The sequence below is a fragment of the Carex rostrata genome, chromosome 9, assembly GCF_964058835.1.
Source record: "Carex rostrata chromosome 9, lpCarRost1.2, whole genome shotgun sequence".
NCBI classification, from domain to species: Eukaryota; Viridiplantae; Streptophyta; class Magnoliopsida; order Poales; family Cyperaceae; genus Carex; species Carex rostrata.
This window is the reverse complement of record NC_135926.1, coordinates 9,959,082-9,975,993: the sequence shown is the minus strand read 5'-3', so window position 1 is coordinate 9,975,993 and position 16,912 is coordinate 9,959,082. Positions and strand designations below refer to the sequence as shown.

General features: G+C 31.3%; 1 long non-coding RNA gene across 1 annotated transcript; it reads left to right on the top strand.

Moving 5' to 3' along the window:
* The first annotated feature begins 11,272 nt into the window (after positions 1–11,272).
* On the top strand, positions 11,273–14,794 carry LOC144559545 (uncharacterized). The gene is made up of 4 exons (XR_013513163.1): positions 11,273–11,523; positions 11,782–11,923; positions 12,271–12,385; positions 12,492–14,794. It is a non-coding gene; the product is annotated as an uncharacterized LOC144559545 (long non-coding RNA).
* Positions 14,795–16,912: the final 2,118 nt, after the last annotated feature.

Sequence of the window (16,912 nt, the reverse complement as noted above, 5' to 3'; positions counted from 1 at the left end):
CCAGTGTATTTCATGAGTGATACGTTTATATGTCAAATTTATAATTTTTCAAATGAATTTAGTATAAAGTCAAACGATAAAAAAAATGATGAAAAACAAACGCATTAAAATTAACTTATAAACTTTTTTTTTTTTGACCGCTTGACTTTATACTAAATTAATTAAAAAACTTATAAATTTGACATGTAAACACATCACTCGTGAAATAGATCAATTTTAACTGTTTAAATTTATCATTTGAAATCAATCTAATATATCTAACTGAGTTAAGCTCAAAAAAAAAAATGTTGTGAGCTTAAAAATACCCTATCTAGTTTTACATACTCCGGTAATTATAGGCTCCGGGTCTATATATACTATACATAAACGACGCCATGATTTCAGTGGGTGAAAATAGCAATTTCGTCTGACACTAAAAGTAAAAAGTCTAAAGACAATTGAAAATTTTAAAACTATAATTTATGAAAATTTCCGAGACGAACTAATTGAATTTTTTTTTTAAATATATATAAAATATTAATGAAAAAGCTATTATATATCACCTCTAACATGTTAGCTTTTAGTTTTTTAATATTAGTTCTTAATAATGTTACAGTTATCAATATGTTAAACATTATCTGCAAATACCAATTAACACTATATTTTAAGAAAAAAGAAGAAGTTAATTATAAGCCCCTATCTTTTGAGCGAATTCTAACATTTATGCTAATATTTCAGACTTGTGCCTTTTAATTTGATATTATATCTGTTATTTTGGCCCAAGAACTTCCCTTTATTATAGATTTATTATCTCTTGTAATTTTAATATTTTATAGTTTCATTGATTGTGAAATCCTCGTTTAACTCCGGGTGTGTAATACAAGATATATATGCACATCTAACTTGTTTGGTAGGGTCAATTATCGTGCCATAATCAAACTAACTGTTCGTCAGAACACAAGGACGACATAACAGACTGACGCATCCACGTGTCGAGCTTCCACAGGAGCATATACTTTTTGTATGTCATCACACTGCCCCTGGATCCGTGTATAATTACATAGTCGTCCTCTGTGTAATATATATTGAGTAAACTCGCTCGTAGCATAACACACACTGGATCACATTATGCCATTTCCTTGAGAAAAATGACAGCTTTACATCAGGCCACGAGTCCAAGTCCAACTATGAAAGCATTGTTTAAATCAGTTCCAGTTGTCTCCTATATGTTGACTCGATCAGAGCTGGTCAAGAGAAATATAAATCACGTTTGCAGTGTAGATCAGTGTAGATTGATCAGGAAATAAATCTGCTGTTATTCCAAAGGAATATTCACAGGACCCTGTTAATGTTATTCCTATCCCAGTCTTTGACATGTATCGAGATTCGGGCACAAAACCTTTTTCTACCTTGAGATTCGCACATGAAAAACTTTCAACGATTATGATAGAAATAACAGCAGATTTATATCCGTACGTAGATTCAGGACAATGCTCGGAGTGCGTATCCTCTGAGATATCTCAACTTTTGCATGACTGACGTGTCCGGTGCCTATTCGGGGATGATGTAGGGGTCAGTATTATGTGTGCTTTGAGATTTGTGTAAAACGTATTTAAACGGTTGGGATTTTCCATAAAGTCACGCAAAATTTGAGATATCTCAGAGGATACGAATTCCAATGGTCGTTGGTTATCGACATAAGGTTTTTCCTATAGACTTTGTGCAGGAACTATTTTATGGACCTGAATTTCAGTTCACCAGTATCACCGGAATGCGTATCCTCTGCATTAACTCGAAAATGAATCTTTTGAGTTAATGAATCTCAACTGTCTGATTTTAAACAGAGTCAATCCGACCTCTACTTATGATATAGCTAGGTGGCTTTTTAATATTAGTGTAAATCTAGTCTACACAAATTTTATAACAGATTGAATGATCATAATTCATTAACTCAAAAGATTCACTTTTGAGTTAATGCAGAGGATTCGAATTCGTACCACCGGAGGGCTGTCGAACGATCTCACCTTGGATCTGAACTCGGTTGCATTAATTAATTGAAGGGTTCCCTGCGGCAGTTTTACATATATAGTTGGGACTAAGCTGAAATGATGGAAACAGAGGTGTCATGCATGGGTCGATATTGTATTGTTGTTATTTACCAATTTCATTGGACTATATGTACTGATGCAACTCTTTGATAGTCTCTATCAGACTTTTCAAAAAAAAAAGATATTAGATTTGCATAGATATAAATCGGATATGGAATAATTAATTTGATCAACTGAGATATAAAACGAATCCAATAAATCCAACTTTGCCACTGCCAAAACTTTTCAAAAAAAAAAAAAAAAAAATCCAACTTTAATCCGATTAAACCAAATTAGTATAAAACGACTTAATTTTAAGTTATAACTAAAATATGTTAAAAATAATTAATGTCTACAGTCAAATAGTTTGAGCAAAAAATAATAGTTAATTTATGAAATTAAATACGGATTTTACCATGTTTTTTTTAAAATATATCAGCGATTTTCAAAATTGCTTAATAAATAGTAAAAAAATTTCAAAAAATGTAAAATTTGGTCTCCAAGCACATTTCAATATGGAGATCATGTTAAGCGGTTTGGATCGGCCGTTTGAATTTTCAAAATAAAAATATAATGACATGGAGCACTAACTCATTTTACTCCATGACTGACCGTAGCCCATCTCAATTAATAAAGATATTTACAACAACAGTTCCTACATTATTACATCAGTTTCTGATGTAATAGCATTAACTATCCTGTTTATATCTAACCTCTGTTTTACACAATATCACAACCATAATACCGCATCTTCCCTTGCCCTAACTAGCCTAGTCAGCAACTTTGAATCTCTGAAAATTATCTCGTTTCTCTGCCTCCATAAAGACCATAGCACCGAAATATGGTATGAAATTCTATACTCTCTTAAAAGGTTCAATCGAATTGGCGTGGCCAATTGGTGCAACAAACTTGTGCATTGGTTTATAAATATATGTGCAGCAATTTAGTTTGAATCGATCATCTGAACGCACATATTTCCACAAAATCGAGAGAGAAAAAGTAGAGGGAGTTGGTTGTTCGATGCTAGCACACCGACTAATGGTTATTCGTCAATCTGTTCATGTAGATCGATACCTATAGAGACACGGTTGTAATTACTGTGTATATCTGACATGCAAGTGAAGCAAAGAATGTCTACGATTGACATTGTAAAAAGAGTCTCGGCTCCTTGCTAGTGGTAAATTCTATTTTAAATGTAATTTTTACACATGGTTCAATTCCCATTCCATAAGAATATGATGAATTTACTTGTAAACTTATATTCCTACCCGATCGAATTTCTTACAAAAATTTAGTATTAACATGATAAATTGCATATTAACATGTATAATCTCAAATTTTAGATTGTTCAAAATTGTGCTGATCGATGTATCATTAGTGAAAAAAGAATAGTTGTACAAACCAGTGAAGTAACTGCATCTCCAATGGTCCAAAGATAAGAATATTTGAAATATTCTAAAATATTCATGAACATTACAGCAAATAAGATCAATACATTTATGGTTCCAACATAAATAAGGAGCTGTGCGGCAACTACAAAATAGAAGTTCAATGAAATATAAAATAAAGATATAGAAATAAGAACCAATAAATACTATACCAGACTGCTATTATAGTTGTAATAACAAACTGCTACACTACATAGCATTTTTATTTAATTATATATATATATATATAGAGGAGGGTTCAAATGCCTCCATTTTTTGTGCCTTCATTTTTTTAAACTTTAATAATTCAAAATTTAAAACTTAAAAGTCAAAATAAAACCTTAGGATATGATCTACATCATTTTATCTATGTACATGTAAAAAATCATGGCATTTCTATTTTATTTTGGTTGTCATCAAGAGCTTGTAAAAAACATACTAATGTGGATAACTTTTAGACGTTAAATTTTCAACTTATTGATGCACATAAAAACAAAATTAAAATGTGATAATTTTTTATGAGCACATAGAGAAAATAACATAGATCACATCTAACAGTTTTATTTTGACTTTTAAGTTTTAAATTTTGAATTATTAAAGTTTAAAAAAATGGAGGCATGATGGAGGCACAAAAAATGGAGGCATTTGAACCCTCCTCATATATATATATAGGAATATGCTAGCATGCTATGCATAGCATAGAGCCCCTCCATGCAACGCCTTGGATTTCGACTTTTCAAAATTCTAACGGTCAATCCGAACCGTTCATCTTGTTCTCCATATTAATATGTGTTTGGGGACCAAAATTTACATTTTTTGGAATTTTTTTACTATTTCTTTAGATTTATTGAAAATCGCTGTTTTCAGCAAATCTGGACCATAAAAAAACAGTAATTTTCAATAAATCTAAAGAAATAGTAAACAAATTCCAAAAAATGTAAAATTTGGTCCCCAAACACATATTAATATGGAGAACAAGATGAACGGTTCCGATCGACCGTTAGGATTTTGAAAAGTCAAAATCCAAGGCGTTGCATGGAGAGGCTCTATGCTATGCATAGCTTGCTAGCATATTCCTATATATATATAGAGAGAGAGATGGGCTATGGTGCATTGTAATGCATGGATGGGTTGGTGCATTGTAATGCATGGATGGGTTTGTGCATTGGACTATAAATCTAAAATTCAAAATCCAAATGGCCGATCCAAACCGTTCATCTTGTTCTCCATATTAATATGTGCTTGGAGACCAAATTTTACATTTTTCTGAATTTGTTTACTATTTATTAAGTATTTTACAAAATTGTTGATCCAACGGTGGCTGCTGATTTTACTGTTTTGTTAAGCCACCGTTGGATCAACAATTTTGTAAAATACTTAATAAATAGTAAAAAAAATCAGAAAAATGTAAAATTTGGTCTCCAAGCACATATTAATATGGAGAACAAGATGAACGGTTTGGATCGGTCATTTGAATTTGGAATTTTAGATTTATGGTCCAATGCACAAATCCCTCCATGCATTGCAATGACCGCTTGAGTTTATACTAAATTAATTCGAATGTTTAAAAATTTCACATGTAGATGCATCACACGTAAGGTAGGCGGGTTTCAATGGTTCGGATTCGTCATTTGCAACCGATTTGATGAGTTTTAGAGTTAAGCTCACCAAAACTTTGGTGAGCTTAAGAGCACCCTAGTTCTACTCTATATATATATATATAGAGAGAGAGAGAGAGAGAGAGAGAGTAAGGCTACGCTACTTTGCGAATTAACGAGATTGTTTTAATTCGCGCTCATATATCTAGTTTCAAAGCCCAAATAGCCGATCCAAACCATTAGATGTTTAATCTATATTAAAATGTGCTTGGAGACCAAATTTTATATTTTTTTAATTTTTTTACTATTTATTAAGATGATTTGAAAATCGTTGTTTTTATTAAAATTCTGCACCATTAAAAAACAACGATTTTCAAACCATTTTAATAAATAGTAAAAAAAAAATTTAAAATTCTGCACCATTTTAATAAATAGTAAAAAAAAAATTCAAAAAATATAAAATTTGGTCTCCAAGCACATTTTAATATAGATTAAATATTTAACGGTTTGGATCGACTATTTGGACTTCGAAACTAGAGATATGAACGCGAATTAAAACATCCCGTTAATTCGCGAAGTAGCCTTACTCTCTCTCTCTCTCTCTCTCTATATATATATATATATTTTAAGACCAAGTCTGTATCAATGATATATTTATTCTTTACATTCTAAAGTTCTAAACCTTCAATACATATTTTCAGTTAATTAAATTGGGCTAGCTAGTGTAAATGAGGAAGATTATTATTATTATTATTTTGAAAGAGATTTGACAGTGGCTGTCAAATTAATAAAGGAGGAAGATTAAATGGGCAAAATTAAGTTTTGTTTCTAAGTTGAGACTTTTCTCGATTCAAGTATCTGCTATTTTCTATTGAGTTGTCACATAACTTCTTTGTATATATTATCTTTCTTCTAAAATCTTTCCATTGTCAATCACTTCTTGTGTGGTTGTTGGAGTTGAGCATCGATCATTTAATTAACTCCAATCTAGCACAATATAATTGTTAAATCTTAGATACACTTTTTTATTTCAATAGTTCTTTGATAACAATTTAATAGCAAATTTTTGTGAATTATTTTCGAAATTATATTCTTAATTAATAGTGAAACCAATTGTCTATTTGTCTTTGAAATTCTTTCTATAATGAACGTGTGGCTGATGGTATGAGAGTAGCTTAACAAGTTATAATTCTAGGCACAAGTCTAAATTTGCAAATTTATTTCACTTCTTTTAATAATTAAAATTTTCAATGAATACTCTGGAGTCTGGAACGAAGTTTGCAGTACAACATTAGTTCTAATAATTAGTAACTAATTAATGGCAAGTAATGGAATACCAGTACATTCCCTAATCGATATTTTCTAGAGGAAAAAATAAAATCAAATAACTGCTTATGCTAGAAACAAACCAAGACTAATGATTCTCAACAAACCATAGTTATGAAACTATGGAACAGTACGTGCTGTAAAAAACGTTTGTTTAGGTTGATTAATCGGCTGATTAGTCGTTGACGGTGACCAAATCGTTATGGATTTTTCAGACTAATTAAACAATTATTTCCAAATATAGTTGATTATTTCGGATTAATCACTTGACGAAATCTTATTCTTTAATTTGACGACCGCATAGCGTTATTTAGAACACTGTTATAAAATATAAATAAGACTAATTTGTTTGATCTTGCAACTCCTGTTCTACTATATATTTGGATCAATGTTATTATGATGCCGCCAACAAATTCTATACATTATAGTTGTCAATCAGTCTTTTTGTTTTTTTGAATCAATGTTGTCAATCAGTCAATGTGTGCAAGTGTACAGACAAGAACTTTTAATGATGATTGCGATAGATTCATGTATCATGAACTATTCTTTGATGATTACGACAATATTTTTTTGTTATTAGCGGTCATAGCATAGACCATAGTACTTTAAATCACCACAAAATCAGGATAAAATGGTCACAAGATTAATTTCAAATTTGAAATGTTTAGTGTCTCAAATCTTTGATTATTTTCACTTTTGTTATGGTTAATCAAACATCAACAATATCTAGCTAATTATTATGCTCTGCTATATCTAATTAGTAAATAAAATAACATATCTATTAATTCTACCTGCAAAGAAATATACATTATTATCCGATATTAACATGCTTTTGAATTTTGATATGTCAAGTACATATTTGTCGATTATTATATTAATCAAAATACATAATTACTTGTTTTATTACAAACTTTGAATTACTCCGTTAATAAATATATGTTGATAGCTTTAACAATTAACTAATATCTCTTAATATTTAGCTCGAGGCTATTAAAATCTAGATAATTATTGTGATCAAATCTAAAAATATATATTCAAGATTGTACAGGATTGAACAACAAAAAATTGAACACTGCAGCATACTCTTTACAGTTTTTTTTACGAATTGAGTTTTCACGAGGCATTCAAAATAAAGTCATAAACCAAACATATCGGAACCGTTGATCCTGATATTTCTATTAATGTTGCAAATCAAATACTCTTTCTATTTCCGTATCTCTTATTTTATTAATTTTTACGGATAAAAAATTCTCACATATCACCTTCTTTAATTGCTGAAAGCAGAGCCAGATCGCCTGAGAAATAGAGGGAAACATAATTGATTTAAGAGAGAATTTAAACATGATGGCTCCCTATGGCTACAGTACTGTTGAGCAAAGAAGATTCAGGGACAAATTTAAATATGTTTCTATTTTTGAAATAAAAAATAGGAGGATTCTTCTCTTCTCCTTTTATCTTTATCTCTCTTTTCAAAAACAATAAAGAATGGAGAATGCTATACAAAAAAAAAGTGGAGTCCATTGAAATCATTGAAGAGCCTAAATCTTATATATATAAACACTTGATTCATCTATACAAGTACATAGTTCATCTATATAAAAAATGATGATGCTCTTTTTATCAAAAAAAGAAAAAAAAAGAAAAAAGAGCAGATTTGGATCCACCTGAGACTATGAGAACTCTGTGGTGATTTAAATCTAATTTATATCTTGAGCTGTCAAAGTTAAGAACTCTGTGGTGTGATTTAAATCTACTTTATATCTTGAGTTGTCAAAGTTTTCAGAAAAAAAAAAAATGACAACTCCGACCCCTTTGCAGAGAAATCATTCGCTCACGACAAACGAGACATCAATCATCAACGAATTAATTCATGAGTGAGTCTATGATACTATGCATATTACGGGTTGGTCCGTAATACAGTTCAATATTTGACTTTTCAAAATCATAATGGTCAATCCGAACCTTTCATCTTATTCTCCATATTAATATGTGTTTGGAGACCAAATTTTACATTTTTTGAAATTTTTTTATTATTTTTTTAGATATTTAGAAAATCACTTGATCTGAAAATTCTGGACATCCAAAAACAGTGATTTTCAATAAATCTAAAAAAAATAGTAAATTTTTTTCAAAAAATGTAAAATTTGGTCTCCAAACATATATTAATATGAAGAACAATATGAACAGTTCGGATCGACCATTAGAATTTTAAAAAGTCGAATATTAAGCCGTATTACAGACCAAATTGTAATATGCATAGTGCCATAGACTCACTCTTAATTCATCACTGAACATTGGGCAGCATGTGTCTAAATTTGCTTGCTAACTTGGATAAAAAAAAAAAAAGGTTGCTTGCTAACTGGGCTATGGATAAGCAGATATGCCAGCCCGTTTGCTCATGGGCCTCTTGGTCATTTAGCAAGCCTAGATATACATTCTGATTTCTCCAAATTTTTCTATATTCGGCATTAAAGGATAAGAAACCAATCTGCACCAAACCGTGGGCTCTCACCTGTAGTTTTTGTCCGTATCTAGTTCTCAACTTGTTTTAGCTAGGTTCATCTCATACTTTAAGCAAAAAAAAAAAAAAAAAAAAAAATAATAGTAATAAATAAAATATCTTATTTATAAGAGTGTCAATGGCTACGATGCGGACTATGTAAAAGTATTTTTATACTCATATTTATTATGATAATAAAAAAATCTTACTCTTATTCATTTTTTGAATAAAGTACGAGTCGGATAAACAGATAATAAAGTATCAATGACATCTTAATTTGTGTTTTTAATAAAATATTTTTTAAAACAAGAAAAAAAATGAAAAAATAATAATAAATACAACTAATTTGTATTACAAAAATTGAGTAAAATATAAAAGTTTATTGTATCATGTATTATCTTCATACAAATATATATATATATATATATATATATATATATATATATATATATATATATATATATAGAGTACGGCTAACGCGCTTCCTCTAGCATATGGGCCGAAATGCTTCTGGTGAAAAGTTGAAATTTCAAAATCCAAAAAGTCGATCTGAACCGTTCATCTTCTTCTCCATATTAATATCTGCTTGGAGACCAAATTTTACATTTTTCTAAAATTTTTTACTATTTATTAAGCCATTTTGAAAATCACTGATCCAACGGTGGCTTACCAAACAGTAAAAATCAGAAGCTACCGTTGGATCAGCGATTTTCAAAATGGCTTAATAAATAGTAAAAAATTTCAGAAAAATGTAAAATTTGGTCTCCAAGCAGATATTAATATGGAGAAGAAGATGAACGGTTCAGATCGACTTTTTGAATTTTGAAATTTCAACTTTTCACCAGAAGCATTTCGGCCCATATGCTAGAGGAAGCGCGTTAGCCGTACTCTATATATATATATATATATATATATATATATATATAGATAGATAGATAGGCTAATGTGCTTTCGATAGCATATGGGCTGAAATACACACGGTCCAAATTTGAAATTTCAAAATCCAAACGGTCGATCCGAACCGTTCATCTTATTCTCCATATTAATACGTGCTTGGAGACCAAATTTTACATTTTTCTGAATTTTTTTACTATTTATTAAGTATTTTACAAAATTGTTGATCCAACGCTGGCTTAACAAAACAGTAAAATCAGCAGCCACCGTTGGATCAACAATTTTGTAAAATACTTAATAAATAGTAAAAAAATTCAGAAAAATGTAAAATTTGGTCTCTAAGCACATATTAATATGGAGAACAAGATGAACGGTTTGGATCGGCCATTTGGATTTTGAATTTTAGATTTATGGTCCAATGCACAAACCCCTCCATGCATTGAAATATGCTTGGAGACCAAAAGTGGCTTAACAAAATAGTAAAATTAGAAGCCACCGTTGGATCAGCGATTTTCAAAGTGGCTTAATAAATAGTAAAAAAATTCAGAAAAATATAAAATTTGGTCTCCAAGCATATTTTAATATAGAGATTGACTTGAACGGTTCGGATCGACGTTTTGAACTTTGAAAATTGAAAAACGAATTGGTAGCATCAAAGCTCAGGAACTACCACTTATATCTTAGAGAGAGAGAGAGAGATACTACGGTGAGTTACGAAGTAAAACGCGTTTCTACTTCACGTCGTATTTTCATTTTGAAAGCCCAAACGACCGATCCTAACTGTTAGATATGATCTCCATATTGAAATGTGCTTGGAGACCAAATTTTACATTTTTTATTTTATTTTTAATATTTATTAAGCAATTTTGAAAACTGTTGTTTTGCTGTGAACAGTAAAAAATAGTAAAAATTTCTGGACCATCGGATTAGCGATTTTCAAAATTGCTTAATAAATAGTAAAAAAAATTTCAAAAAATGTAAAATTTTGTCTCCAAGCATATTTCAATATGGAGATCATGTTGAGCAGTTTAGATCGGTCGTTTGGTTTTTCAAATCGCAAAATATGAGCGGGAAGTAAAATAGTCGCTTTACTTCGCAACTCACCGTAGTCCATCTCTCTCTCTCTCTCTCTCTCTCTCTCTCTATATATATATATATATATATATATCTCCCTACCTTATTAAGGAGCTTAATGTCTAGATCCTGCAAGGGTTGTGATTAAAAGTTGAATTTTCGGATTGAATATCAGCCTTCAATCACATAACTTATCTTTTTTTTATTAATTTTTTTTTGTTATGTGTAGAAGTCTATATTTAGTTAAATATTTATCCGCTACACGTAATGCCATACTGCAGATCATTTCGATTCTAAGATCTGTAAAAAAGTTTCGCTGGGTGCGCCTCCCTCCCCGATCCCACCCCTCCCTTCCCGATCCCTTCCAAAAAAGAAAAAAATCCTAGAAATAGAGAGAGAAAAGAAAGAAGGACTGCGACTCCCACCGTCTGCACTGCGACTCTAGATATAGAGAGAGAGAGATGGAGAGAGAAGGGGAAGAAGGACCGTTGGTGCTCTGTCTCAGGGGCGGTACCATGATCAAGGTCAAAACTCTCATTTGTTAAAAAAAGTTAGATCGACATTGAGCCCATTGACACCATTGACCGCATCAAGGTGCGTGTTGAGGAGAAGGAAGACATCCCTCCTATGCAGCAAAGGTAAACTACAGCTTCATTTTATACTTTGTTTCTTTTTCAAATTTTGGAAAGAACCATGTGTCATGTATTTTTCGTTTTATTTTAATCAATTTATTTCTGGTACAGTGGTACCGAGTGCTCATGCACTTGATTTTTAAGAATAATTCAAGAAACCTTATGGTTTAGATTCTGTTATGGTTTGAAGACACTGGAACAATTCCAACCAAATACTGGCACATTTCTGATCTTAATTAAATTTCTTATTTGTTTTTCATGCAGGTGGAGCAACACATGTATGCATACACGTGAAAGAGGTTTGTGTGAATACATGTGCTCCAAGCCATGCTCTTTCTTCTCGAACACATACGGCGCCTTGTCTTCGATCGTCAAAAGGCCCTGATCGTCAATCTGTGCTGAAAAGGTTTGATTCCTTTTTTCATTCTTTGATTGTTCGGTTATTCTTTTAATCTGTCCTGGACTCCCTCCAGTTTCATACAAAATTGTTGGTCAAATTGATTGAACTGACACTACCTGACAATGCTGTTATGGTTCTGAAATGTAAAGATCAAGGAAAACTTCCAAAAACTTAATTTGACCTCACTGAAAATTGTCTTTTGTTCTAAGAAGAAATTATATATTCTTTGAAGTTAAATTTTTTTTTGTTTCTTATTCTACTGGGGCTCCTACGTTTAAGTTCAACTGCACCTTATAATTATTAGTTTCACAGTTTGCATAAAGCATGTCTGATATGATGTTTACCGGTATCAGTATCTTCAAGTTCCCCCGTGGTAGATGCTCATAATTTCATAGTAATGGAGGGTGCAAATGAAATTATATCTTGCTCGATGAGGAGGATCAGAGGCAAAGACAATCTTCAAGGACGGTAATCCCTGCTCTTTTTCTGAATTATGGACTTGAGTGGAGCCGTTACATTCATTTGTAGGGTTTCTAGCAAACAACTGAGAGATGATTTTGTGTGTTTATGGCAGGTCATGAAAAATCAGCTGCTGTCTTAACATGGATCTTTTATTTTCTCTACAAGGTAATTCCTTCCATGATAATTGACCCCAAGGATTAGGGGTGAAACTGGAAAATTTTGGTTTTTTCAAGGGCATTTTGTAAATTTTCAGAATTCTGCACAATTCTGCATTAGTCTGCAACTTTCCAGGGGCTTTTCTGCAACTGTGATGTAACTTGTGCATTAGTCTGCAACGCTAGATCAGACAGTACCCCTTTTGTTTAATTACAACTCAGCCTTATATTCCGAATTTGTTTCATTGCAACTCAGCCTTATTTTTTTAATGCCAGTGCGATAATAGGTGAAAGCAGTTTATTTCACCCAATTTGACAAGCCTTTTGATGTTATAAATTTTGAGATGATCATATGGATAGTGTGTTTTGGCTTGGACTTGATCATTAAGGTGCAACTAGGTATTGTCGTATTGATCATGTTGAATGAAGACGATAGAAGTTGACAAATTAGAACTTAGGTGATTGACATAGAGGCGTTGTTGACTGTGGTTAGTTGTTCAAATTCCTGGCATAAGAGAATTGTTAGTAAATTGTTTTGTCCCTGAATTTTATTTTACGTGCTGACCTAGACATTGTGGAAGTATGGATGATCCAAGGAGATTAATTCATTAGAATATGTTGCAATGAGTTATTTTACTGACATTAAATTTCAACCAACACCAAGACAGAGCTTATACCAACATCATCTTGTAGTTTCCTAAGAGTTATTTTGGAAAGCTCTGACAATTAAAAATGGATGAAATTAAGCATTTGTATGAAGTGTCATAAGCTACATTTCTCAAAAATCAGTTTGTTAATGTTATTTGATTTCTTAGGGCAATTTTATTCCAGTTTTCTGAGCAACAGATGAACCGGTATGAGTCATTTCGAAGGTCTGGATTTCAGAAGTCTAATATGAACCGGTATTGTAATAATCTACCTTGGTTCTACCTAAGTAAATTAATCAAGCATCTAACTTCAACTAGAAGCTATTGATTTTGCCTCTAACTCACAAGGCTGGTGACCCTTCTTTCAAAAGCAGTAACATGAAAATGTTAAAAATATATGCAGCACACTTCATTGCGAAGGTCCAAGAGCTTTTAAATCAAAATTAACGAACATTTAGAATAACCCATGATCATTGATTATTGAGCACTTGAATGCATGTAACACTCTATTGCAACTGCGGTGCCAGAACAACTCATGATTAGTGCAGTTGAAATATTTCCTTGTAGATAGTAATCTATCATTTACCAAGATCATTTAGGTACACTGCTTCTAAATTTTTTGGAAGTTAGGTAAACCTCAAAAGTTATCTTTTGAATTTCACTTGGTAAGATGAGATTATAATATTGCTCTCTTATGCTTTGTTTCTTGTTTTCTGTATGGATGTGTTTCCGCAGCTTTTGTCAAACATAATGGGGACTCAAAAGATATCGGTACCAACCAATATTGTGGTGTCAGGAATTGCTAAATTGTTTGTTGGAGAGCTTGTTGAGACAGGCAAGCATATGCTCTTTATTTGCCTTTTAAGCATATTATTTGCATTGTAGTTGCCGAATATATTGCCACGAAGCTTCACAAGGAATATTTGTGTCCACAATTTGTTGAGACAGGCAAAGTAATAATTGGAAAATATATTGCACCAATTAGGGAAGTAGTAGTTCAAAAATATATATCGTGGGTTTATGCAGCGTGGTAGATAAGGAACTGTGAGAATAAAACTTGAAAAAAAAATGTATTTTGATAATTAGGAAATCATTACTTATGCTGCGAAATAGACTTGGTCATTAAATGGGAATCACTAACTGATGTTGATTAGTTGTAAGAAGTCGCGACAACTACTTTTTTTGTTTTGTTTTCTGAATCCGTATAAGCTACAGGGCAATTTGTCCCAGAATTCAAAAGGAGGCCCTCTACGCACAGCAACAGACTTTTCTATTTTTGGCAGCATCCTTGGGATTTTTTTTTGTCTATGAATTTGCCATATGAAGTCTACTTAAGCCTAAAAAATTGTGAGCTGATAAAAGCATCTCACAAAAAGTTTGTGTTGTCGGATACGTACAAATTCTATAACATAGCATTATTTGATTCCTTTGTCGGTGTTTTTCTACCTCACTTAAAATCTGGCGTTGTAAATGATCATCCTAACCCACTGCAAAATGACTTGAGCAATTTCAATATGCACTGGTTGATTATGATTTATGTGTTTTACCAACTGTGATGTAACTTGTGCATTTGTTAATTAAGATGTTTTTATAATCACTTTAAGGGACAGGCATGCAATTTGTTTTTCATATATTTTTTTTCAATCTTTAAGGCAAAACATTAATCTTTCCTTTTCTTTTATTATTGCCAAATTAATCTTTCTGCTATAAATTATCAGCAGTATTGACCTAGAGTCGGTTTGGGCTTTTTATGAATCCAAATGTCTCTAAATGTAGAGCCAGAAATAAAGAATCATCAAAGCATCAAATTATTCTTAGAGATGGTTCAAGATAATTAAAAATACAAAATCATATAAATTCTCTACTAAAAGATTCCTCACTGTTTTCACTGTAATTGGGATTATCAAACGACATTGAATTATCAAATGATTTGAGATTTTCATTTCAATATGATATCTATTTTTCATATTTTATTTGTTCATTTATGAAAATGTTGGATTACATCGAAGAGGATCACACAGACAATGATACTTCAATATTTTTTTTCATATTATATTTGATATGTTGTTGTAGATCTCAAATGATTTTGTATTTGTTTTCTTGTTGTAAATGGTAAGGAAAATTATATTCCTAAGACATCATCAAGTAAATAAGAATATTTGTTTTCCATCATGAATGAAGAAATTAAATAATTATAAGTTCCTATTCAACTTCGAATTTAGTATATAATTTTCATTTGTGTTGTAAGAAATTCTACATCCATCTAAATCAATTATAACACTTTTTTATTAAAATGTTTTTTTAATACAAAATATGTTTTTTGTTTTTTTTATAATGTCCCGTTGCTGTGCACGGGCACGATTACTAGTATATATATATAGAGGTAGGCTAATAAACAATCGATTGTTCCTAGCCTCCCGTGCAACCAAGTCATTTTCCGATTTTTAAAGTCTAAATGATCGATCAAAACCGTTAGATGTGATCTCCATATTAAAATGTGCTACGAGACCAAATTTTACATTTTTTGAAATTTTTTTACTATTTATTAAGCCACTTTGAAAATCGCTGATCCAACGGTAGCTTCTGATTTTACTATTTGGTTAAGCCACCGTTGGATCAGCGATTTTCAAAGTGGCTTAATAAATAGTAAAAAAATTCCAAAAAATGTAAAATTTGGTCTCGTACCACATTTTAATATTGAGATCACATCTAACGGTTTGGATCGATCATTTGGACTTTAAAAATTAAAAAACGACTTGGTTGCACGGGTGGCTAGGAACAATCGATTGTTTATTAGCCTACCTCTATATATATATATATATATATATATATATATAGAGTTAGGCTGGGGTGCTATGGATAGCATAGAGGTCTCTATGCTACGACTCAATATTCGAGTTTTCAAAATCCAAACGGTCGATCCGAACCATTCATCTTATTCTCCATATTAATATCTGCTTGGAGACCAAATTTTACATTTTTCTGAATTTTTTTACTATTTATTAAGTATTTTACAAAATTGTTGATCCAACGGTGGCTGCACAAAACAGTAAAACCGTTGGATTAGCGATTTTCAAAGTGGCTTAATAAATAGTAAAAAAATTCAGAAAATTATAAAATTTGGTCTCCAAGCAGATATTAATATGGAGAATAAGATGAACGGTTCGGATCGACCGTTTGGATTTTGAAAACTTGAATATTGAGCCGTAGCACGGGGGGCCACTATGCTATCCATAGCACCCCAGCCTAACTCTATATATATATATATATATATATATATATATATATATATATTAAAAATTATCTTATAGAATAATGGATAAGATAACAAAAAAAAATCGGTACTCTTACCCATACCTAACAAACTAGCGAAAAAAAAATCGTATCATTATTCGCCTTTTCTGATACGATATAGGTCAGATAAACAAATAAAAAAAATGTCAATGAGATCCCTATTTCTTTGTCCCTTTTCATCTAATTTTATACTTATTTTTTCGGAATAAACTAATCTCAAATTTTTTATAACAAAAGCTATTAATTATTATATTAAGCAGCACAATTTGTTATTTTCTTAAGTAATAAATGTCATCTTAAGTGAAAAATGATATATTTTATTGAGTGACAAAAACTTAGTACTTATGTCATGAAAAAAATGAGTTCAGATTGGTAGGAGAGTCGCCCGATTCTGTTGTTCCCACTGACTTTTTCTTTCGACGCCCCACTTTTATATT